Source organism: Elephas maximus, chromosome 24 (assembly GCF_024166365.1).
Source record: "Elephas maximus indicus isolate mEleMax1 chromosome 24, mEleMax1 primary haplotype, whole genome shotgun sequence".
Classification (NCBI taxonomy): domain Eukaryota; kingdom Metazoa; phylum Chordata; class Mammalia; order Proboscidea; family Elephantidae; genus Elephas; species Elephas maximus.
The window spans coordinates 42,902,208-42,927,404 of record NC_064842.1 but is presented as its reverse complement, the minus strand read 5'-3'; the positions used below and the strand labels follow the sequence as shown (position 1 = coordinate 42,927,404).

The 25,197-nt window shown below is 39.7% G+C and overlaps 1 protein-coding gene across 2 annotated transcripts in view; it reads right to left on the bottom strand.

Moving 5' to 3' along the window:
* The window catches only part of CEP350 (centrosomal protein 350), a 195,098-nt gene extending 171,023 nt beyond the window's left edge, over positions 1–24,075 (bottom strand). For both annotated transcript variants that reach the window (XM_049868382.1, XM_049868383.1), the window contains exon 1: positions 23,677–24,075. The gene's annotated coding sequence lies outside the window, so the exon portion shown is untranslated. The remainder of the gene's footprint in view (positions 1–23,676) is intronic.
* Positions 24,076–25,197: the final 1,122 nt, after the last annotated feature.

The following is a 25,197-nucleotide window of genomic DNA, read 5'->3' as shown; positions in this document are numbered from 1 at the left end:
AATCTTTCGGTCAGCAGTCGTAGCACTTAACCGCTATGCCACCAGGGTTTCCGATGTGTAAACTATACCTCCATAAATGTTTAAATAGTCTAAATAATAAAATTCAATTCAAAAACAAAGATGTTTCTTTAACTCTTTCTCTTCCTTCTGCCTCTGTTCAGAGCATCATCTTTAGCCTAAATTACAATAACAGCTTCCTAAATTATTCTGCTCCTAATCCATTCTCCATACTGCAACCAAAGTTATCTTTCCAAAATAGAACGTGCCAACTCTGGTTTTATAATCCTTCAATAACTATCACCTACAAGACAAAGTCCCAAATTCCGTAACGTGAAAACACTTGAAGCCCTCACAACCTTAATTTATAGTCTCACCTCTTGCATCTTCGCTGTATACAACTGTTCCTGTCAAATAGCTATACCTAGAGTTCATTCTCTGAACATCTAGAAAATTTTATTATCTCTGTATCTTCTTTTCCTAAGTTGACTTTGGCAGGAATGCCCTTCGAAGACTAACTCTAATGTCATCTCCTATAAATCTTTCCCAGAATATCCTCTAACAGAATTACTATTTCATTGTTTGTCACAGCATGCTGCTCACTTTTTACAGCACTTATCATTGTAAATACATACACACATAATTCATTCATTCAATGCACACTCCTTGACCACCCAATGCTCACAATCTAATGGACGGGACACACATATAAACAAATTGTTACAATACAATGTGATAAATGCTACAATAAAGTTACAAATGGCATATAAGTATCCATCTCCCCACAAGGCTGTAATGCTCCTTAAGAAGGACTGTATCTTCTTATTCATCCTCATATCAAGAGGGCCCCTCAAAGAATAGTTAGGTAAACAAATGGCTGTGTTGCAACCTGTTATAAGCACAATTTAGAAAGAAAGAAATTAAGGAGAATCAAAGGAAGGGCTGCCAGTGAAGCATGAATGAAGGGTACGGGGTGGGAAGGGTCAATAGAAGGTGATAAGGAACATGGTGACCAAAGCAGAAGAGGTGGTTAAAAAGCCAGACAGGAAAACTACTAATAAGAAAGAAAGAGGTAACACAATTAACATACATCACTAGGCCAAAGAAACAGAAAACAAGGGAATGGAATTCACACACTATTTTGTTCAGTAACTACAGTAAGGAGGCAGAGCCAAGATGGCGAAATAGACAGATGCTTCCTTCAAGCCCTCTTTACAACAAAGACCCGAAAAAAGAGGGGAACGAGTATATTTGCGAAAAGCTGCGAGCCCTAAGCATCAAAGGCAAGCTTAGACAATGAACTGAGGGGCAGGGGAAGGAAGAGACCGTTCAGAAGCGGAGAGGAGCTGCCTGACCAGAGTCGCGGGGAGCCCTCAGGCACCATTCCCGGAGCAGCGGCAGTAGCGGCGGCAGGCTGGTCCTTGCATTGGGCCACAGTTTCCTGGGGGAGAAGCAGCCAGCCACACAGCCCACTCACACCTCTGGAACCTGAGCAGAAGGGCGCTCTCGGCAAAAGCTAAGTACTTGTGTATATTTTACCGCCCCCCCCACCCCCGCCCCCAAGCTGGCTTCAGCGGCTGAATCCCTAGGCCTAAGATAGACCCTGGTGAGCACCTGGAGCCGTCCTTCCGGCCTTGGGGAAGGAAAAAATTTGCAACTGGGGGGAAAAGTTAATTTCCCAGCTCCATTAACTGGGGGGGCTCAGGACAGAAGAAGCTCCTGTCCAGGCATAAACCGTCCACGGACCTTGAGCACCTTTCCCTTCTGCATGGACCTGTGTGGGGCTGTTTCAGGAGAACAGGCCCTTGTTGGCAAACTCCAACCATTTCAGCAGTGTGCTGGAGAGGTGGGTGTTTCACGTTTGACATTGCTTTGCCTATTAAACAAGGTCCTCACCTACCCACATCAGGGACCTAAGGACTGGTAGCTCCACTCAGGTTGCCCAGCCACAGGCAACAGGGCTCCAGGGATAACTGGTACCTCCCAGTCCTTACAGCAAAATCTTTGGGTGTCCATGGTCCCTCTGCAGAGCCCACCCACCAGCACACTCTAGGGAACAGAGACACGTTTTCCTCAGAGACACTTGGGGGTTGGTTCTCGGCCCCCTGCCTTGTTCAGAGCGTGACCCCTTGCTGCAATCAGATACCGGTATATAAGCCAATCACCCCTGACCCTCTAAGACTGTAGGACAGAGCCTGTACCACACACTTGATATCAGCTACCTGGAAACCTGAGCTGAATTCAAACAAGAAAACCGAATGGACTCCTAGACTGATATACCTGATGACCACCCTAGCCAGCTGGGGACAGGACACCAGAGCTCCAAAGGCGAAAATAATCAAGCTGGCTCACTAAAGCAACCCATACGGGTATACCAAAACAAAACAAAGCAAGAAGCTACGACACAGTAAGCAAGCATAAACTAATACAATAACTTATAGATGGCTCAGAGACAACAGTCAATATCAAGTCACATAAAGAAACAGGCCATGATCACCTCAACAGGCTCTCAAAACAAAGAATCCAGGGATCTTCTAGATGAAAGTGCATTCCTGGAATTACCAGATGCAGAACACAAAAGTCTAATATACAGAACCCTTCAAGACATCGGGAAGGAAATGAGGCAATACGCAGAACAAGGCAAGGAGCACACAGATAAAGCAATGGAAGAAATCAGAAAAAATATTTAGGAACATAATGAAAAGTTTAATAAGCTGGAAAAATCCATAGACAGACAGCAATCCGAAATTCAAAAGATTAACAATAAAATTACAGAATTAGATAATTCAACAGAAAGTCAGAGGAGCAGAATTGACCAAGTAGAAGCTAGAATTTCTGAACTCAAAGATAAATCACTTGGCACTAATATATTTGAAGAAAAATCTGATAAAAGAATTAAAAAAAATGAAGAAACCTTAAGAATCATGTGGGACTCTATCAAGAGAAATAACCTACGAGTGATTGGAGTACCAAAAAAGGGAGGGATAACAGAAAATACAGAGAAAACTGTTGAGGATTTCTTGACAGAAAACTTCCTTGATATTGTGAAAGATGAGAAGGTATCTATCCAAGATGCTCAGAGAACTCCATATAAGGTAGATCTTAAAAGAAAGTCACCAAGACATATTATAATCAAGCTTGCCAAAACCAAAGATAAAGAGACAAATATAAGAGCAGCGAGGGATAAAAGAAAAGTCAGCTACAAAGGAGAGCCAATAAGAATAAGCTCGGACTACTCAGCAGAAACCATGCAGGCAAGAAGGCAATGGGATGACATATTTAAAAAATTGAAGGAAAAAAATTGCCTGCCAAGAATCATATATCCACCAAAACTGTCTCTTAAATACGAAGGTGAAATTAAAGACATTTCCAGATAAACACAAGTTGAGGGAATTCGTAAAAACCAAACCAAAACTACAAAAAATACTAAAGGGAGTTCTTTGGTTAGAAAATCAATGATATCAGGTATCAACCCAAGACTAGAACACTGGGCAGAGCAACCAGAAGTCAACCCAGACAGGGAAATCCAAAAAAACAAAGCAAGATTACAAAAGAAAAAAAAAAAAGCCCAAAACAGCATAACAGCGATGTTATTATATAAAAGAAGACAACATTAAAATCATAAACAGGGACTAAGAAATGTAACCATACACCTTCCATATGGAGAGGAAGATACGGCGATACAAAGAAATAAAAGTTAGTTTTAAATTTAGAAAAATAGGGGCAAATAATAAGGTAACCACAAAGGAGACAAACTATCCTACTCATCAAAATAAAATACAAGGGAAAAATACAGACTCAGCAGAAACAAAATCAACAACAACAAATATGAGGAAAGGACAATAGATAAAGAAAATTTACTTAGCACATAAAATCAAGTGGGAAAAAGAAGCTGTCAAAACACAAAAAAAGACATCAAAATGATAGCACTAAATTCATACCTATCCATAATTACCCTGAATGTAAATGGACTAAATGCACCAATAAAGAGACAGAGAGTGGCAGAATGGATTAAAAAACAAGATCCGTCTATACGCTGCCTACAAGAGACACACCTTAGAGACACAAACAAACTAAAACTCAAAGGATAGAAAGAAATATATCAAGCAAACAAGAATCAAAAAAGAGCAGGAGTGAAGGTTAATTTCTGACAAAATGGACTTTAAAGTTAAATCCATCAGAAAGGAGAAGGAAGGGCACTATATAATGATTAAACGGACAATACACGAAGAAGATATAACCCAATTAAATATTTATGCACCCAATGACAGGGCTGCAAGATACATAAAACAAACTCAATCAGCACTGAAAAGTGAGATAGACAGCTCCACAGTAATAGTAGGAGACTTCAACGCACCACTTTTGGTGAAGGACAGGACATCCAGAAAGAAGCTCAATAAAGACACGAAAGATCTAAATGCCACAATCAACCAACTTGACCTCATAGACATATACAGAACACTCCACCCAACAGCAACCAACTATACTTTCTTTTCTAGTGCACATGGAACATTCTCTAGAATAGACCACATATTAGGTCATAAAGCAAGCCTTAGCAGAATCCAAAATATTGAAATATTACAAAGCATCTTCTCTGACCATAAGTCCATAAAAGTAGAAATCAATAACAGGAAAAGCAGGGAAAAGAAATCAAACACTTGGAAACTGAACAATACCCTGCTCAAAAAAAGACTGGATTATAGAAGACATTAAGGATGGAATAAAGAAATTCAGAGAATCCAATGAGAATGAAAACACTTCCTATCAGAACCTTTGGGACACAGCAAAAGCGGTGCTCAGAGGCCAATTTATATTAATAAATGCACACATCCAAAAAGAAGAAAGGGCCAAAATCAAAGAACTATCCCTACAACTTGAACAAATAGAAAGAGAGCAACTAAAGAAACCCACAGGCACCAGAAGAAAACAAATAATAAAAATTAGAGCTGAACTAAATGAAATAGAAAACAGAAAAACAACTGAAAGAATTAACAAGACCAAAAGCTGGTTTTTTGAAAAACTCAACAAAATTGATAAACCATTGGCCAAACCGACAAAAGAAAAACAGGAGAGGAAGCAAATAACCCGAATAAGAAATGAGATGGGCGATAGTACAACAGACCCAACTGAAATTAAAAGAATCATATCAGATTACTATGAAGAACTATACTCAAACAAACTTGAAAACCTAGAAGAAATGGATGAATTCCTAGAAACACACTACCTACCTAAAATAACACAAACAGAGGTAGAACAACTAAATAGACCCATAACAAAAGAACATATTGAAAAGGTAATCAAAAAACTCCCAACAAAAAAAAGCCCTGGTCCAGACAGCTTCACTGCAGAGTTCTACCAAACTTTCAGAGAAGAGTTAACATCACTATTACTAAAGGTATTGCAGAGCATAGAAAAGGATGGAATACTACCCAACTCATTCTATGAAGCCACCATACCCGATACCAAAACCAGGTAAAGACACCACAAGAAAAGAAAATTATAGACCTATATCCCTCATGAATGTAGATGCAAAAATCCTCAACAAAATTCTAGCCAATAGAATTCAACAACATATCAAAAAAATAATTCGCCATGACCAAGTGGGATTCGTACCAGGTATGCAAGGATGGTTCAACATTAGAAAAACAATTAATGTAATCCACCACATAAATAAATAAAACAAAAGACAAGAAGCACATTATTTTATCAATTGATGCAGAAAAGGCATTTGACAAAGTTCAACACTCATTCATGATAAAAACTCTCAGCAAAACAGGAATAGAAGGAAAATTTCTCAACATAATAAAGGGCATTTATACAAAGCCAACAGCCAACATCACCCTAAATGGAGAGAGCCTGAAAACATTCCCACTGAGATCGGGAACCAGACGAGGATGCCCTTTATCACCACTCTTATTTAACATTGTGCTGGAAGTCCTAGCCAGAGCAATCAGGCTAGAAAAAGAAATAAAGGGCATCCAGATGGGTAAGGAAGAAGTCAAAGTATCTCTATTTGTAGATGACATGATCTTATACACAGAAAACCCTAAGGAATCCTCCAGAAATCTACTGAAACTAATAGAGGAGTTCAGCAGGGTATCGGGATACAAGATAAACATACAAAAATCAGCTGGATTACTCTACACCAACAAAAAGAACATCAAAGAGGAAATCACCAAATCAATGCCATTTACAGTAGCCCCCAAGAATATAAAATACTTAGGAATAAATCTTACCAGAGATGTAAAAGACTTATACAAAGAAAACTACAGTATACTTCTGCAAGAAACTGCAAGGAACCAAAAGAGACTTACATAAGTGGAAGAACACACCTTGCTCATGGATAGGAAAACTTAACGTTATAAAAATGTCTATTCTACCAAAAGCGATGTATACATTTAATGCAATTCTGATCCAAATCCCAAGGACATTCTTTAATGAGATGGAGAAACAAATCACCAATTTCATATGGAAGGGAAAGACGCCCCGGATAAATAAGGCATTACTGAAAAAGAAGAATAAAGTGGGAGGCCTTACTTTACCCGATTTTAGAACCCATTATACCGCCACAGTAGTCAAAACAGCCTGGTACTGGTACAACAACAGAGACATGGACCAATGGAACAGAATTCAGAATCCAGACATAAATCCATCCACATATGAGCAATTGATATTTGACAAAGGCCCCAAAACAGTTAAATGGGAAAAAGACAGTCTTTTTAACAAATGGTGCTGGCATAACTGGATATCCATCTGCAAAAAAATGAAACAAGACCCATACCTCACTCCATGCACAAAAACTAACTCAAAATGGATCAAAGACCTAAATATAAAATCTAAAACGATAAAGATCAAGGAAGAAAAAATAGGGATAACGTTAGGAGCCCTAATACATGGCATAAACAGTATAGAAAACATTATAAAGAACGTAGAAGAAAAACTAGATAACTGGGAGCTCCTAAAAATCAAACACTTTTGCTCATCCAAAGACTTCACCAAAAGAGTAAAAAGACTACCTACAGACTGGGAAAAAGTTTTTAGCTATTACATTTCTGATCAGCGCCTGGTCTCTAAAATCTATATGACACTGCAAAAACTCAACTGCAAAAAGACAAATAACCCAATTAAAAAATGGGCAAAAGATATGAATAGACACTTCACTAAAGAAGACATTCAGGTAGCTAACAGATATATGAGGAAATGTTCACGGTCATTAGCCATTAGAGAAATGCAGATTGAAACTACAATGCGATTTCATCTCACTCCAACAAGGCTGGCATTAATCTCCAAGACACAAAATAATAAATGTTGGAGAGGCTGTGGAGAGATTGGAACACTTCTACACTGCTGATGGGAATGTCAAATGGTACAACTACTTTGGAAATCAATCTGGCGCTTCCTTAAAAAGTTAGAAATAGAACTACCATATGATCCAGCCAATCCCACTCCTTGGAATATATCCTAGAGAAATAAGAGCCTTTACACCAACAGATATATGCACACCCATGTTTATTACAGCACTGTTCACAATAGCAAAAACATGGAAGCAACCAAGGTGTCCATCAACAGATGAATGGATAAATAAATTATGGTATATTCACACAATGGAATACTACGCAGCGATAAAGAACAGTGAGGAATCTTGTGAAACATTTCATAACGTGGAGGAACCTGGAAGGCATTATGCTGAGTGAAATTAGTCAGTTGCAAAAGGACAAATATTGTATAAGACCACTATTATTAAGAACTTGAGAAATAGTTTAAACTGAGAAGAAAACATTCTTTTGTGGTTACGAGAAGGGGGAGGGAGGGAGGGTGGGGGAGGGAGGGAGGATGGGAGAGGGGTATTCACTAATTAGATAGTAGATAAGAACTATTTTAGGTGAAGGGAAAGACAGCACACAATTACAGGGGAGGTCAGCACAACTGGACTAAACCAAAAGCAAAGAAGTTTCCTGAATAAACTGAATGCTTCGAAGGCCAGCGTAGCAGGGTCAGGGGTATGGGGACCATGGTTTCAGGGGACATCTAAGTCAACTGGCATAATAAAATCTATTAACAAAACATTCTGCATCCCACTTTGGAGAGTGACATTTGGGGCCTTAAATGCTAGCAAGCAGCCATCTAAGATGCGTCAATTGGTCTCAAACCACCTGGATCAAAGGAGAATGAAGAACACCAAGGACACAAGGCAATTACGAGCCCAAGAGACAGAAAGGGCCACATGAAGCAGCAACTACATCATTCTGAGACCAGAAGAACTAGATGGTGTCCGGCTACAACCGATGACTGCCCTGACAGAGAACACAACAGAGAATCTCTGAGGGAGTAGGAGAGCAGTGGGATGCAGACCCCAAATTCTCATAAGACCAGACTTAATGGTCTGACTGAGACTGGAAGTACCCCGGCGGTCATGGCCCCCAGACCTTCTTTTGCCCCAGGTCAGGAACCATTCCCGAAGCCAACTTTTCAGACATGGATTGGACTGGACAATGGGTTGGAGAGGGATGCTGGTGAGGAGTGAGCTTCTTGGATCAGGCAGACACTTGAGACTGTGTTGGCATCTCCTGCCTGGAGGGGAGACGAGAGGGTGGGGGGGGTTAGAAGCTGGCGAAAAGGACACGAAAAGAAAGAGTGGAGGGAGAGAGCAGGCTGTCTCATTTGGGGGAGAGTAACTGCGAGTGTGTAGCAGGGTGTATATGGGTTTTTTTGTGAGAAACTGACTTGATTTGTAAACTTTCACTTAAAAAATAATAAAAAGTATTAAAAAAAAAAAAAAAGAATATACCGTAAGATAAACTACAAGGCACATGCATAGGAAAATATAACTGGCCTTGTTGATGTTAATAAAACAAAGGAAGGGGTTACAGGTAACCATGCTTTTGTTGTTAGGTCCTGTCTAGTCTGTTCTGACTCACACTGCTCTATGTTCAGTAGAACAAAATACTGCCCAATCTTGTGCCATTCTCACAATTATTGCTGTTTGAGCCTACTGTTGCAGCCACTGTGTCAGTTCATCTCATTGAGGGTCTTCCTCTTTTTCGTTGATCCTCTACTTTGTCAAGCATGATGTCCTCCTTCAGGGGCTGGTCCCTCCTGACAACATGTCCAAAGAACGTTAGACAATCTCTCACCATCCTCGCTTCTAAGGAACATTCTGGCTGTACTTCTTCCAAGACAGACTTGTTCATTCTTCTGGCAGTCCACAGTATATTCAACATTCTTTGCCAACACCAGAATTCAAATACCCCAATTCTTCTTCAGTTATCCTTACTCATTGTCCAGCTTTCAACATGCATATGAAGTAAAAATACTATGGCTTGGTTCAGGCGCACCTTAGTCCTTAAAGTGACATCTTTGTTTTTTAACACTATAAAGAGGTCTTTTGCAACACATTTTCCCGATGCATTATGTCATTTGATGTCTTGAGTGCTGCTTTCATAAGCATTAATTGTGGATCCAGGTAAAATGAAATCCTTGACAACTTCGATATTTTCTTCATTTATCATGATGTTGCTTACTGGTACATTTCCAGCTGTGAGAATTTTTGTTTTCTTTAGCAGCAGAAAAGGTGATTGTATAATAAGCTAAATGTACCAAAACCAAACCAAACCTACTGCCGTTGAGTCAATTCTGACTCATAACGACCCTACAGGACAGAGTAGAACTGCCCTATAGAGTTTCCAAGGAGCGCCTGCTGGATTTGACCTGCTGACCTCTTGGTTAGCAGCCATAGCACTTAACCACTACACCACCAGGATTCGATACCATGGAAACTCCGTGGGAATATCTGATAAAAGCACATCACCATTACTGTGCTATGAATCAGAAGACTGGCACAAAAGAATGCTACTGCTCTGGTTATAACCCAGTAAAAGCCTTATTATTATTAGGTCAAAAAAAAAAAAAGTACAAGAAATATGTACAAACTGTATTGGAGGCTCATTTATTGACTCTCTGAACATGAAGAAGGCAAAGAGCACTTAAACTAGAGCAATAAAACATTGCCATCTAGATTCATGGAACAGCAGAAACTACTCAGAAAGGAATGACGTTTCTTCCGGCTATCCACTCAGAGCAAAGATTAACTGGTAGGCCCAGAGCTTCAACCTAACAAAAAAATTGTGTTTCTTAGAAGGGAATGGTGTGCTCTTGCTGAAGAGATTATGTGCAGGAATGACTAGAGGGATACCATTGCTAACTGTTGCTGTTAGTTGCTGTCTAGTGAATTCCGACTCATGGCGACACCATGAGGCTGCTATTTAGCAAACACATCTGCATTGTTAAGAATTCAGTGTCTACTAGCAATCAAGTACTCTGATTCTGGAAGTCTGGTAAAGTCACTGAGTGTCATCCTCAACAGACCTGAATCCTACCTGACCATATAGTGAAACCCACTAACAAAGGTTCCAAATGAAAGCGTCTCCAATAGGCAGTAAGGCGCCAGAATTATAACACAGAAATTGAAATAGTAGAAGTTAGAAATTTAAGCAACTGTTCTAGATATGTTCAATAAACTCAACTAGGAAGCTTAACGTATTTCTTCTCCTAAAACCCGTACTGGAACCTATAGGTAAAAGTAAGCTAAAAGGGGGAGGTGGGGCTCCAAATACTGTTTTCTGTTACCGTCTCTGGTTCTCTCACTCACTAGCACAGTCTTAATATGCTTAAAATTAGGGAAACATTTATATCCCTTTTCTACAAATCAAACCTGGTATATCCAATGTAATTAATGTCACTAAACTTTAGGAACTGTTGGATTGGTGTATGCTTTGCTGTATATATCCTGAACAACAACAAAATAAATAAAATTTAGAAAAAAACCTGGTATATACACTTCAAATATTAGTAGCTTATTTTCTTTTATCCCATCTACCTCCTATTTACTTCTATGATTTTTTTCCCCTCTAATTTTTTTATTTTCCATTATTCATCCCTTACTTGATTTCTTCTCCTCCTTCCTCACCTTTAATTTCCCTATTTTTATACCTATTCTTCAGATTTGTATGACCCATGTTTATGATTAATGGTCAAATATAAGTCTTAGGTTTAATTATTTTCTGCTATTGAATTATTTTCCAAAAAAAAGCACATAAATTGTTTTAGCAAACTCCTTGACCCCCCGCCCCACTGCTGCATCACACTGTTATTCTTCGACACTCATGAAAAACCTTTTCCTCCATTTGACCCATGCCATCCATTCATTTAACAAATATTTATTGAATAGTGCTAAGCAGTGGGATACATCAGTGAAAAAAACAAACTCCCTGGTCTAGAGAAGTCTAAAAGCTTGCTGGGAAGGCTGACATTCAATAAGTATTACACATGACAGAATTTCAAATTACCATGAACTCCAGACTTTCTGGAGCCATAGAGGCTGCTTGAACCCCTGAAACTACTGTACTGAGATAATCTTTAAACCTTAAACTAAAAATATTTCCCTGAAGTCTTCTTAAAACGAAACAATAGTTTATCTTAACTAGTAATTTTAGTAAAGAATGTCTGTCCTAAGCACTGTGCTCTTTTAAGAACTATCAAACGGACAACAGCAACTCAAAAGATTAGACAGAAAGTGTATGGGGCAGGGAGTTTATGTTAATGGGGGAGGAACAACTCAGAAATGGAGGGTGAGAATGGATGGACAACTTGAAGAATGTAATCAATGTCACTAAACTGTACATGTAGAAGCTGTTAAATTGGTCTATGTTCTGTTTATGTTCTCAACAATGACAATGAAAAATCATTTTTAAAAAAGCCCCCGACGTCTGGGGTCTTAAATGCTAACAAGCAGCCATCTAAGATGCAGCAATTGGTCTCAACCCACCTGGAGCAAAGGAAAATGAAGAACACCAAGCCCACATGACAACTAAGAGCCCAAGAGACAGAAAGGGCCACATGAACAAGAGACCTACATCATCCTGAGACCAGAAGAACTAGTTGGTGCCCGGCCACAATCGATGACTGCCCTGACAGGGAGCTCAGCAGAGGACCCCTGAGGGAGCAGGAGAGCAGTGGGATGCAGACCCCAAATTCTCATAAGAAGACCAAACTTAATGGTCTGACTGAGACTGGAGGAATCCCGGCGGCCATGCTCTCCAGACCTTCTGTTGACACAGGACAGGAACCATCCCTGAAGACAACTCATCAGACATGAAAGGGACTGGTCAGCGGGTGGGAGAGAGACGCTGATGAAGAGTGAGCTAATTATATCAGGTGTACACTTGAGATTGTGTTGGCAACTCTTGTCTGGAGAGGGGATGGGAGGATAGAGAGAGAGGGAAGCCGGCAAAATTGTCAAGAAAGGAGAGACTGAAAGGGCTGACTCAAGACGGGGAGAGTAAGTGGGAGTAGGGAGTGAGATGTATGTAAACTTATGTGTGACAGACTGATTGGATTTGTAAACGTTCACTTGAAGCTTAATAAAAGTTATTATAAAAAAAAAAAAAAAAAAAAAAAGCCCCCGAGTATTACACATGGGATAAAAACAAGGAAAAATGCAAGCTGTTACGGTAGCATATGACAGAAGGAACCCATGTAATCTGTGAAGTAGAAAACACAGTGTCATTTATGCTAACACCTAAAGGACGGTTAAAGGAGTTAGCTAAGAGTAGTCATGGAAGAGCTTTCCAAGCAATAGGAACAGCACCTGGAAAGGCCCTGAGACAAGAGAGAGCATGACAGTTTAAGAAATCAAAAAGTCCTGTGTGGCTGAAAAGAAAAAAATGGCTAAAGATGAAGCTGGAGAAGGAGGAAGGGTCATGTAGGGTCTCTGACATTGCCACATTTGTGTTTTTAGAAGAGCAAGTGTTGGCCACTCCTCTCTTAGGCCCTTCACCATAGCTTTCATGAAACAACAGCATAGCATCTATATAACTTTATCGTGCTTTGTCTCTTCACTAGACTGTAAGGTTCTTAAATTTCAAAAAATTTAAGAACACCTTTAATATTCGTATGATTCAAGAGTTTTATTCCAGTGCCCATTTTACTGTGAGGTTAACTGGCATCTTGTAGAGCAACAAGTTGTTTAATGCAAAAGTCAAAGCATACATAACAAGATTATTTTGTGCAGACTAAAGTCAAATTGTATCACAAGAAATTAAAAAGGAACTATAGTTGACATTGTTCTATTTACATCATCTAAAATGCAAATGGAAATGCAAACTTATAACAAAACTTCTAAAAGTTAGCTAAGGATGACTTTCAACTTGCCAACAGAAACTAGAAACAATTTCATAAAGCTACTGGAAGATATAAAATAAATCAGATTAAAACGATAGAAATAAAAAGCAGAGGCATCTATAAATCAAATAAGAATACAATTTTAACAATCGATTTGGCTGCTTGATGGCAAACATAATCTAGGGCCTCAGGAGTCCACACTTCAAATATCACCAAAATATTCCCCCCATAAGAGGAGTACAAAGGCTCACACAAAACATTTTATAGCCAAGAAATTCAAAAGTGTTACATTTACCATGCAACTTTCTCTCTTATCATGCGGGCTTAGAGTTCATAAATACAGAGAATGGGGAAAGAATGAACCAAGTAACTTTTACAGAAAAGGAGACACAAAAATACTTCACCTGTTTCTGGATCTCCCCAGCTTCAGGTTCTCCTCCTACCATCAATTATATTTTCTCTCACTTGTATCTACAACCTTTTCCCCCTCTCCAGGATTCTTCCTATCAGCATTTACATCTAATCAAGTCTTCTGACTTAAAAAAGAAAAGGAAAAAAAAAAAAAATTCCCTCAACCCAGCATACTTTTCCAGCTACTGCTTTATCTTTTTCCTTCCAAACTTCTCAAAAGAGTTGAGTATACTCAGTGTCCATTTGAAGGTACTTCTCAATCACTCTTTCAATCAACTTAAATATGGTTGCACCTCCATTTCTCCACCAAAACAACTCTCACTGAAATCACAAAAACACCTCTTCATCTTTAAATCTAACGGGTATTTTCAGTCCTCAACCTACTTGGCTTCTTGGTAGCATTCACTGCAGTTCAACTATTTGCCCACAACACTCTTCTCCCCCGGCTCCCGTTCACTACTCTCCCGATTTTCCTCCTGCCTCTCTAGGTTCTCCTTCTCAGTCTCCGTAACTAGTTAGTCCTTCTTCAACTGGCTTTTAAATCTTAAAAGTTCGGGAGGACTGAACCTGGTCTCTTTTCCTTTCTGACACTAAATTCTCTCCCTGGATGATCTCACCCGTGCCCTGCCCAAGGCTTCAAGTACCATCTATATGCCAATGATCTACAAAACTCCAGTACAGACCTCACCTCTGATGTCCTAACCTAGACATCAAATTGCTTATTCAGTTATTTCCAGTTGGAAATCTCAAAGACACATCAAATTCAACATCTCCAAAAGCCAACTCATGATTATTAAAAAAAAAAAAAAAAAAACTTGAGGTATTCCTTATCTCAATCATTCAGCTGCACAAGCCAGAAACGTCTACAAGAGGCAATTGTATTAGATGACCTCTGTGATGACTAAGATTGTCTATCAACTTGGCTGGGCCATGATTCTCAGTGTTTTGACAATCGTATAATGTTGTGATCACTTCCATTTTGAGATGTGATATGTGGTCATCCCTATGATGGGATCTGCTATGAGTAGCCAATCAGCTGAAAGGGAGTTTCCTTGGGCATGTGGCCTATATCGAACATAAGTGGACATTCTGGCAAGGCTTGAGGACTTTTTGTTTATGCTGGACCCTGAAGCTGGCTCCTGTTCATCTGACCTCCAGTTCTTGGGAGATGAGCTAGCAGCTTGCCTACATCTTGCCTGCTGATCTTGGGATTAATTGATCTTCACAGCCTGTGAGTAAAAGCCCTGCTCTCTGGCCTGCCGATCTGGGGTTTGCCAGCCCCTGCGGCTACGTGAATCAGGAGGAGCCTCTATACTGACACACAGACTTGGGATGTTCCTGCCTCTAAAACCAAGCGAGCCATTTCCTGGATATAAACACATACACATATATTTATATGCTTTACTGGTTTTACTATAGTATAGAACCCAGCCTAAGACAACGTCTAAGGTCCTTTTCTGCTCTGAATTTATAATCTATACCATCAGTTCTCAAAGTGTAGCCCAGGGATCTCTGCAGGTCTCTGAGACCTATTCGGAGGGGTCTTTGAAGTCAAAACTATTTCCATAATAATATTAAAACATTGTTTATCTTTTTCACTCTCATTCTCTTGTGAGCCTATAGTGAGGTTTTCCAAAGGCTACATGACATACGATATCACAACAGATTAAATGCAGAAGCAGCTGTAAGAATCCAGATATCTTTTATCAAGGCAGATATTTAAAAGATTTGAAATGTAAAACAATGCCATTCTTCATACCATATATATTTTTTGTTTTGGAAAATATAGTAAAAACATTTATATTAGCATGTAATAAATTCATTATTATTTTTTAAATGTTATTAGCCGCAGTTGAGTTCTCTGACTCATGGTGACCTTATGCACAACAGAGTAAAACACTGCCTGGTCCTCCGTCATCCTCACAATCACCAGTGTGTTCAAGTCCACTAATAGGGCTATCATACCAACCCATGCCCTCACTGGCCCTCTACTTCACCCAACACAATGTTCCCCTCTAACGATTAATCCCTCCTGATGATGTGTCCAAAGCAAGAAAAGTTAGACAATGTTCTGCTGTGTTCCATACAGTTTTCATTGGCTAATTTTTACAAAAAGATCACCAGACCTTTCTTCCTAGTCTGCCTTAGTCTGGAAGCTCCACTGAAACCTGTCCACCAAGGGTGACCCTGCTGGTATTTAAAATACCAGTGGCATAGCTTTCAGCATCAGAGCAACATGCAGGCCACCACAGTACGACAAACTGACAGAAGGGTGGTAGAATTAATTAGTAAAAAAAAAAATTAGTAAGTATGTTTAAAATTTCTAATATGGTCAATATCAACAGATACAGCCCTCATGAACAAAAGCTCTTCTGAGTCCTCAATAATTCAAGAATATAAAGTAACCTGACACCAAAAAGTTTTAGAAACGCCTATCTTTAAACCTTAAACCAAAAATATCCCCTGAAATCTTCTTAAAATCAGATAATAGTTTAGCTTAACTAGTAACAAATATCTGTCTTGAGCACTATGCTCTTTTAAGAACTACCCATATGGGATCAAGCTGACAACAGCACCTTGAAAGATCAGATAGGAACCTTAGGGGGCAGTGGCTTTATGTTAACGGAGGAGGAACAATTCAGAAAAGGTGGGTGAGAATAGCTGCACAACTGGAAGAATAATCAATTACACTGAGTTGTACATGTAAAAACAGTTGAATTGGTGTATGTTTTGCTGTGGATATTCTCAATAACAAAAAAAAAAGTAAAAAATAATAGGCATAATAGGTAGAGATGCCACAATTCCAGAAACAGCTTCTCCAAGTCCATTTAATAACAACAACAACAAATTTTAAGTGGCTAACTAACAGCCAAGAAATCAAATGACTTAATACATTGGGCAAATCTGCTGCAAAAGACCTCTTTATAGTGTTTAAAAAAGCAAAGATGTCACTCTGAGGACTAAGGTGTGCCTGACTCAAGACACAGTACTTTCAACTGCCTCATATGCATACAAAAAGTAGACAACAAGTAAGGAAGACCAAAGAAGAATTGATGCCTTTGAATTACAGTGTTGGCAAAGAAAACTAAATATTACCATGGACTCCCAGAAGAATGAAAAATCTGTCAGTACAGCCAGAATGCTCCTTAGAAGCAAGGATGGCAAGACTTCGTCTCACTTACTTTCGACATGTTATCAGGGGGCCCAGTCCCTGGAGAAGGTCATCATGCTTGGTAAAACAGGAGGTCAACAAAAAAGACCAAAGATCCTCAACGAGGTAGACTGGCACAGTGGCTTTAAGAATGGGCTCAAACAGAGCAAAGATTCTGAGGACAGTGCAGGGCCATAGCGACTCAAGGGTCGCTAAGAGTCAGAACTGATTTGACAGCACCTAACAACAACTTTTAAAAAATCACCAGAATCCAAATTCATCAAAGATAAATCAGATTTTTGTTTGCAATAATGTATTTGTTTGCAAAAAGATTTCCTTTCCATAGCTATTTCTCTATAGCTTTTAAAACTATTCATCTCACAAAAATGCAGCATCTACACGTTTCAGAAATGTGTATCTATTGTATAAAGTGTAATCTAACTATAAGTAATAGAGAAACAAAGCTTATTAAAACTTTGGTCATCCCATGGTTTCAGGGGACATCTAAGTCAACTGGCATAATAAAATCTATTAAGAAAACACGCTGCAGATCCCACTTTGGAGAGTGGCATCTGGGATCTTAAATGCTAGCAAGCGGCCATCTAAGATGCATCAATTGGTCTCAACCCATCTGGGGCAAAGGAGAATGAAGAACACCAAAGATACAAGGTAATTATGAGCCCAAGAAACAGAAGGGGCCACATAAACCAGAGACAACATCAGCCTGAGACCAGAAGAACAAGATGGTGCCCGGCTACAACCGATGACTGCCCTGACAGGGAACACAACAGAGAACCCCTGAGGGAGCAGGAGAGCAGTGGGATGCAGACGCCAAATTGTTGTAAAAAACTGAGAATAGGACCCTGGAGTCATGGTCCCCAGACCTTCTGTTAATCCAGTACAGAAACCATTCCCCAAGCCAACTCTTCAGACAGCGATTGGACTGCGCTATGGGACAGAAAATGATACTGATGAAGACTGACCTTCTCGGATCAAGTAGACACATGAGACTATGTTGGCATCTCCTGTCTGGAGGGGAGATGAGAGGCAGAGGGGGTCAGAAGCTGGCCGAATGGACACGAAAAGAGAGTGGAGGGAAGGAATGTGCTGACTCATTAGGGGGAGAGCAACAAGGAGTATATAGCAAGGTGTACATAGCAAGGTATATATAAATTTTTGTATGAGAGACTGACTTGATTTCTAAACGTTCACTTAAAGCACAATAAAAATTTTTTTAAAAATTGAAAGGAAAAAAAAAAAACTTGGGTCATCTAGCCTCCTGTTTTTCAAATGTGTAGTTGTGACCAATCAGTAGGTCAAAGAAAAAAAATAACCTGTTGGGTTGAAACTAACATTTTGAAATGAAACAGTAGAATCGAATTGAAAATATCAGGTTGCAATGAAAGTAGTAAAAGTATTTTTAATGAAACTTTTGTTTCATTTTATATATAGGTATATACACATATATGTATATCGTGTCGCCACAAAAAATATATTTCTTACCGTGGGTCCTGGCCTAAAGCATTTAAGACAGAGGTTCCCAACTTTCTCAGTTCACAACACCCTAGGTCCCAAGTCATTTTTTCATGGCACCCCTAGGCCAAAACAATAACTAACAGTTCCATTTGTTAAACAGTTAGGTCCATATAACCTAATAAGTATTTATGTCCTATACTTAGTGGCAGTTCGAAAAACTACATATAAATGGGGAAAAAATTGTATTTTTATTATTAAATAGCCACAATTACTTCTTAATGGACTGCATACACCTACTAGACTACACAACTTCTCGAACCTCATAATCATTTTGGACACCAACACCTTCTTTACTGTTCCATGTTGATTTTTGTACAGTATTTGCTTTTTATCACAGCAATGCCCCAGAACCTACTTTTTCAAAGACATAATGTCATAGAAAGGAATGCAGCATGATCTCATATGCACAACCTCAAACGAGTAGTTTGAGCAGTCCCACAGATGTCACATGTCCCACAGATATCCCACATGTCTAATATTACTGTGTTTCCCTCTAAAATTTAAAAACATTCCACAGTGCCCCTATGAGTTCACTATGGTGCTCCAAGTTACCTTACCGCACCATTTGGAAACCAGTATGTTTAAGAAACATTGATCTACCCTATGTCCTTACTTCATAAACTAAGAAACTGAGACCTAAGGTCACAAAGCTAGAAGAAAAATAATACATATATTAGGGATTTACAAAGATTAACTTCAACTTTCCAACAACAAAAGTTTTGAAATAGGACCTATTCATGTGATATCCTACAGATGAAATCTGCAGATCTGTGGAAAACAACTATATTCAAAAATACATTTATATCACTATATGATAGAAGAAAAATTCTACTTCAATATTTTTTTAGACAAAAGTTTTAAAAATTATGTAAGTGGAACTTACAATAAACATGACTCAAGTGTCTAAAGTGACAAAGGAAAGATATACACTCCCCCATGGATAACCACTGCTCACAATTTAGTATCAATCTTTCCAGACCTTTTTCTAGATGCACATACAAAATCATAAACAAAACCATATTTCTTTCCCTATTTTTTCTGCTGTTGTTTTTACAAAATTGAATCATACTCCCCGGTGTACTGCAACTTATTTTTTACTCAACATTGAATTATGAATATTATACTATGTTAGTACATACATGGTAATAATAGCAAACATTTATGTGGTACTAACCATAGTTCTTAAAGCTTAGTTCTTAAAGCTTAAAAATCAATTCATTTAATTGTCACAACAGCTCTGTAAGGTAAAAACTATAATTATATCCACTTTATAGAGGAGGTTAAGTAACTTGCTAATGGGCACAGATAGTAAGTGGGGCAGCCAGAATTTGAACCCAGAAAGTCTGCTGCATGGCCCATGCTGTCAGGGATAAGCTCAGGTATTTCTTATAAAAAATAGATATACCTCAACCTGTTAACAACTTCATGCTATAATTTTAATTATTCCCCCACAAATGGACATTTTTAGTTATTCATAAATGTTATATTTATTTATAATGATACAACGAACATTCTTGTATTGTGTTAAAATTTCTGTAAGATAAACTCCTAAAGATGAAATTACTCTATTAGAGTGTGAACTTTTAATTTTGATGGGTACTGTCAAATTTCCTTCCATAAGATTGTTCCAGCTGTACCAATTTACAGTCCCAGTAACAGATGAGAGCATTGAGATTCATTTTTAAGTTAACAAATATTTTTTACTCATGAAAACAGAGGTCCATTTTAAGTTTTTAATTAATATTGATATAAAATAGACCCCTAGGTTGATCACAATTATCCAAAGGTAAAGTCAACTCTAATTTGCTACAATCTGACACATTAAATATAGATTTAGCAGTTATGTCGTAGAGTCTTCTTCCAGTTACGAAACCAACTATGATGAGATGGAAACCCTGGTGGCATAGTGGTTAAGTGCTATGGCTACTAACCAAAAGGTCAGCAGTTCAAATCCACCAGGCACTCCCTGGAAACTCTATGGGGCAATTCTGTTCTGTCCTATAGGGTCACTATAGGAATCAACTCGACAGCAACAGGTTTGGTTTTTTGGTTTCATGATGAGATAGCCTCCCTATATGATTCCGTTTTTTTTATCTATGAAACACAGGGATTGGACTAGCCGGCCTTTAAGGTTTAACATCTAATGCTGTGATTGAGAAATGACTTAAAGTTATCACAAGCCTATAATTACAGAACTAGTGTAACAGGATAGGAGCCCTGGTGGTGCAGTGGTTAAGCACTTGGCTGCTAACCAAAAGGTCAGTGGTTTGAACCCACCAGCTGTTCTGGGGTAGAAAGATGTGGGAGTCTGCTTCTGTAAAGATTTACAGCCTTGGAAACCCTACGGAGCAGTTCTACTCGGTCCTATAGGGTGGCCACGAGTCAGAATTGACTTGACAGCAACAGGTAGCATAACAGGTCAGAGTCGTAAAACTTCTGTTTTCTTTAAATTGCATGACTAGTGCCAGAGTACCTGGAAACCCTAGTGGCACAGTGGTTAAGAGCTATGGCTGCAACCAAAAGGTCGGCAGTTCCAATACACCGGGCACTCCTTGGAAACCCTATGTGGCAGTTCTACTCTGTCCTTTAGGGCTGCTATGAGTCAGAATCAGCTCAAAGGCAACAAGTTTTTTTTTTTTGGGGGGGGGGTTATTGCCAGAACACCTAGGCAAATCATTAAGTCATCAAGAAAGTTTTCATGATCCACCTGTGGCTTATTCTCAGTAACTTTTTAATCCCAGGTTGTCACTGCCCTGCTACCTGACAAACCTGAACATACCATTGGAATATATTCATAGGAGTTGAGATGTGCCCAGAACTGTGAACCAGTTTTTTGTTTTGCTCTTTAACTATTACACTACGGCCATTCTTTAGTCATCTTATTCAGCCAATATTTATTGAATACCTTACTATGTATGTCACGGGCACTGGAGGCACCAACAGTCAATAAACGATCTCTGCCACCATGGAACTTACAGACTAAATGAGGAAAGCAAATAAAAACCCAAGATACGTGCAGGTAAGTGTAAAATTACACTTGTGATAACGATAAACAAACAAAAATCAAGGCAGAAAAAAACTTGCAATCACTTGGCAATTTTTTTTTTTTTTTGGACTATCTGTGACACTAAAAATTATATGACATGAGGGAAAGTTAATAAAGAAAATTATTTTACTACTTGCCCCACTTTGCAAAAATAACAATCACAATTGTAGGTGAATTCTACAATCACAACCGTAGAAATCATCAGTCGTGTCTATAATAAAATCATCAAGACATTACTAACTTTCGCTTATGCTAATCATCGTGTGACCTGGATATTTGTTTTACGTAATCAAGAGTACAAATTATTTGAAGAACCAAAGACAACACAACTATGAATAGATAAACAAAATGAAAGACAAAAAATTAATCACAATTTCTTAGGAACCTTGCTCAAACCAAAGGTACATGTAAAATAATCCATTATAATAATTCATGATTTGTTAATAATGAACAAAATGCTATGAAAATACTAATTTTTTAAAGAACCAACAATACAGAGCAAGTGCCATGTAAAGAGAAATGAAAATAGAATATTTTTTAGATTTTGAAATAGTAAATGCCAGGAAGATCCATATTAATATTTAAACTAAAATAAACCTAATTCTAGATTATTTTACAGAAATAAGAGCAGAATTCATATAAATACATGAACTTCCTTGTGTGTCAGTTTCCACAACTGCAAAATGAGGCTATTTGCCATACCTACCTCACAAGATTCCTGTGAAGACTAAATAAAATAATGTATGTGGAAGAACACCAAAAACTATGCCAGTTATTTTACACAATGGTTCCTTTCTTGCTCCCACTAAAACTCATGGCAATTTAACAAATAACAAAACTAGCTATGCTGGTACTTCATCTCCATTCTTCTGTCCATGATATGGTAGAAATATTATAAAATGGATAAAACACTGGCAAAAGAAAAAAGTTCAAAAACTAAGTTGATTACCCCACAGGAGGTTGGTTGTTCATGTATTAACCTTATATAATATTACACACAAATATATCTCAAAGAGAATCAGAGAAATTCTTTCACATATGTTTGAGATTGTTTATATATTATAAATGCACCATTATTACAAGCACAAACAGGAAGTCCTGCTTTTGACTATGAAAAGACAAGATACACATGTATTTATCAGCACATACAATGTATTCTAGCTTGAAGTGTACTTGCTGATTAGAGTATCTTAAATTTAATGCAATGACAGTTCAATGGTTCAGATTTATTTTATTACACTGAGTGGAGTTCCTCAATTTAGTACACCAAACAAATTATTATATGCCCACGGGTTTGAAGCAATCTCTAGCATAGGCCTAGCACCTGACCTCCCAAAGTCACAATCCCATGTTATAAGCAGCACATTGTTTTGTTTAAAAACAGTATTTTAAAATGAAAAATTTTTTAAATGCAGGACAGCTTTCAGTATTTTACCATTGCTTCCACAAAACTTTTCAGGTTGTTACTAGGTCTGCTAAGGTAGCCCTTCCTTTAAAACCCTTAAAACACAGGGAAGGAGGTGTTGTTAACATGGCAACATAATTATTAACGACTTCTCCAAATTCAAAACAAGGATCACCACCAAAACAAAACAAAAAATCAAGTGGAGTACATGGGTATTGATCACTATTGCTGACAAATGCTTTTTCCAATATGAAGGATTTGCTACTACACTAAATACACAGAAAAATCTATGCCTATGTGCAACTTCCTACCTGAAAACTAAAAACCTAGACAAATTTCAGCCGATATCTGTGACATTAGCTAAATATCACTGGGCATGCTGGGCTGCATTTAAAAGGACGACAGGGAAAAATACCGACAACTTTAAAAGCGTAAAGCTTTTTAAATCTCCGCCTAGATTATCTGTGAAAAAACCGGCAGACTACATTCAGCAGCTGCTAGACAGGAGCAGAAGATCAAAAGTTTCTCCCTATACTCGAGAATGTTATCACCACCGAGAAGGAACAGAAACTGGTCATCCCTGCAGCTGAAGCCAGTTCCCCGGAATTTCCCAAAATATGCTTGATGGCCAGACGAAGAGACACTTCTCCAGTGACCAAAAACGACAGGTACATCTTTTGCAGATGGGAGGGGTGGGGAGGTGGAGAACACTGGCAGGTAAGGAAGGTAATCCCGTCTTCGGCGGTCACCGGTGGGACCTGAAACCCAGGTCTCAGGACAGCCCTCCCCGCAAAACCTCAGGACCCAGGGAGGCCCCCGGGGGGGACGCCAGGATGGGCCAGGGCTCCCCGCGCCCCGCCTCTCTCGCCACTGAAGAGCTGGGACCGCGGACAGAGGCAGCGGACGCTCAGAGAGCGTCCGCGGTCTCGGCCAGGTCCTCCTGCGGCTCACCTGAGTGTGTCGCCTCCGCCCTCGGCTCCCACGGTACATCCCGCGGGGCCTGGCGGAGGGTGCAGTGACGCCGCCCCGACCGGCCCCAGGGCTGCCGGGCCTGGCCTCCGCGCTCCGGGGACGCACCGGGCGCCCGCCTTGCACTGGCTCCCGGGATCCGCCGGTCTGTAGGGAAGGAAGGAGAGGCGGAAAGGCTGCCTCCCCTCCCCCACAGCAAGCCACCTCCTGAGCTGCGGCCCTCTGCAGTCTCCTTTGGCGCAGGTCTTGCCCCGCTTCCCCGCCCGGGAGTCACTTCGGCAGCGGCGGCCCAGTCGCCATTACAGCCCAACAACTGACACGGAGGAGGAGCGGCGCCGGCGGCGGTGGCAGTGGCGGCGGCGCGAGGCAGGGCGGGAGCAGTCAGGGCCCCGTCAAACCTCGCGAGAAGTACCCCGAGACGGCACCACAGGAATGCAACCTTCAGTTAGGGCCATGTTGAGTGTGGCCAAAAGGTGAGACGAGATAAAACGAGGAAAGGAACTTCAGGAACGCCATGTTTGGTGTGGCCCAGTTTGAACCTTTCAGGACTCGGGAGGAGCTAAAGTATATCCGCAGCGGAGACCTCCTCCCTTTCTCTTTGCTCTGAAGCTAATTGGGCCTTCTGGCTGCGCATTTCACCCCTGGCCGAGAAAACAGGCCTGGGGGTTGATAAGGATGAGCTCGAAATCTGTAAACGGCAGCTTCTGGAAGTTTACGATGTTTCATCAATTGTCCGAATAAATATTTACCACAGCCGGTTTAAGAAAAATGGCAATTCTGCGGCGGCTGCAGTTGCCCACTGCTGTTACTGTGGCCGTTTTATTCGCGAGCCTTCCAATTCTGTTTAGTTTGCACTCCGATGGCTTAAAACTCCAAAGAGATTAAAACGGTGTTAAATCTCCCGTTAGGTGTTGGTATTAACATAACCGTGCTTTGAGAGACCCTCTGTGATCACCGCATCTTCTAATATCTATCCTCTTTCCCCAGTCTCCGCGTGGTGAATACTATCATCTGTCAAGACTTAGCTTAAATGATAATCTCTTCTGCAAATAATGCCACCTTCCACTAGGTGCTCACTACACGCTAGCTCTCCACCCATCACTTTTCTCCGCCTTCTGAACTCCCATAGTTACCTGCCCAGAGATTAATTCTCTTTAAGTATCTTGAGCGCCTAGCACAGTACTTGGGATATTGCAGGTGTTCGATGTTTGTTGAGTAGATAGTATCAATAAAAGCGGGAGACAGTAACTGCTACCTCATTGTAGGGTCTGGAGCTGTGCCTGAATAGGAGATAAGTGGATGTACAAACAATTCTACACACATGTAAAATGTGCATTGTGTCTGTAAGGAGCGTCACTGGAGGGAAGAACAGGAAATATGGGTATCCCACTGGTGCAAATGGTAGCAAGAAAAACAACATAAGGAAAGTTATTTATATTCTCCCCAACCTTTCTATATAAAGCGGTAGAATGTGTGTTTTGTATATATTATTTTACTGAATTC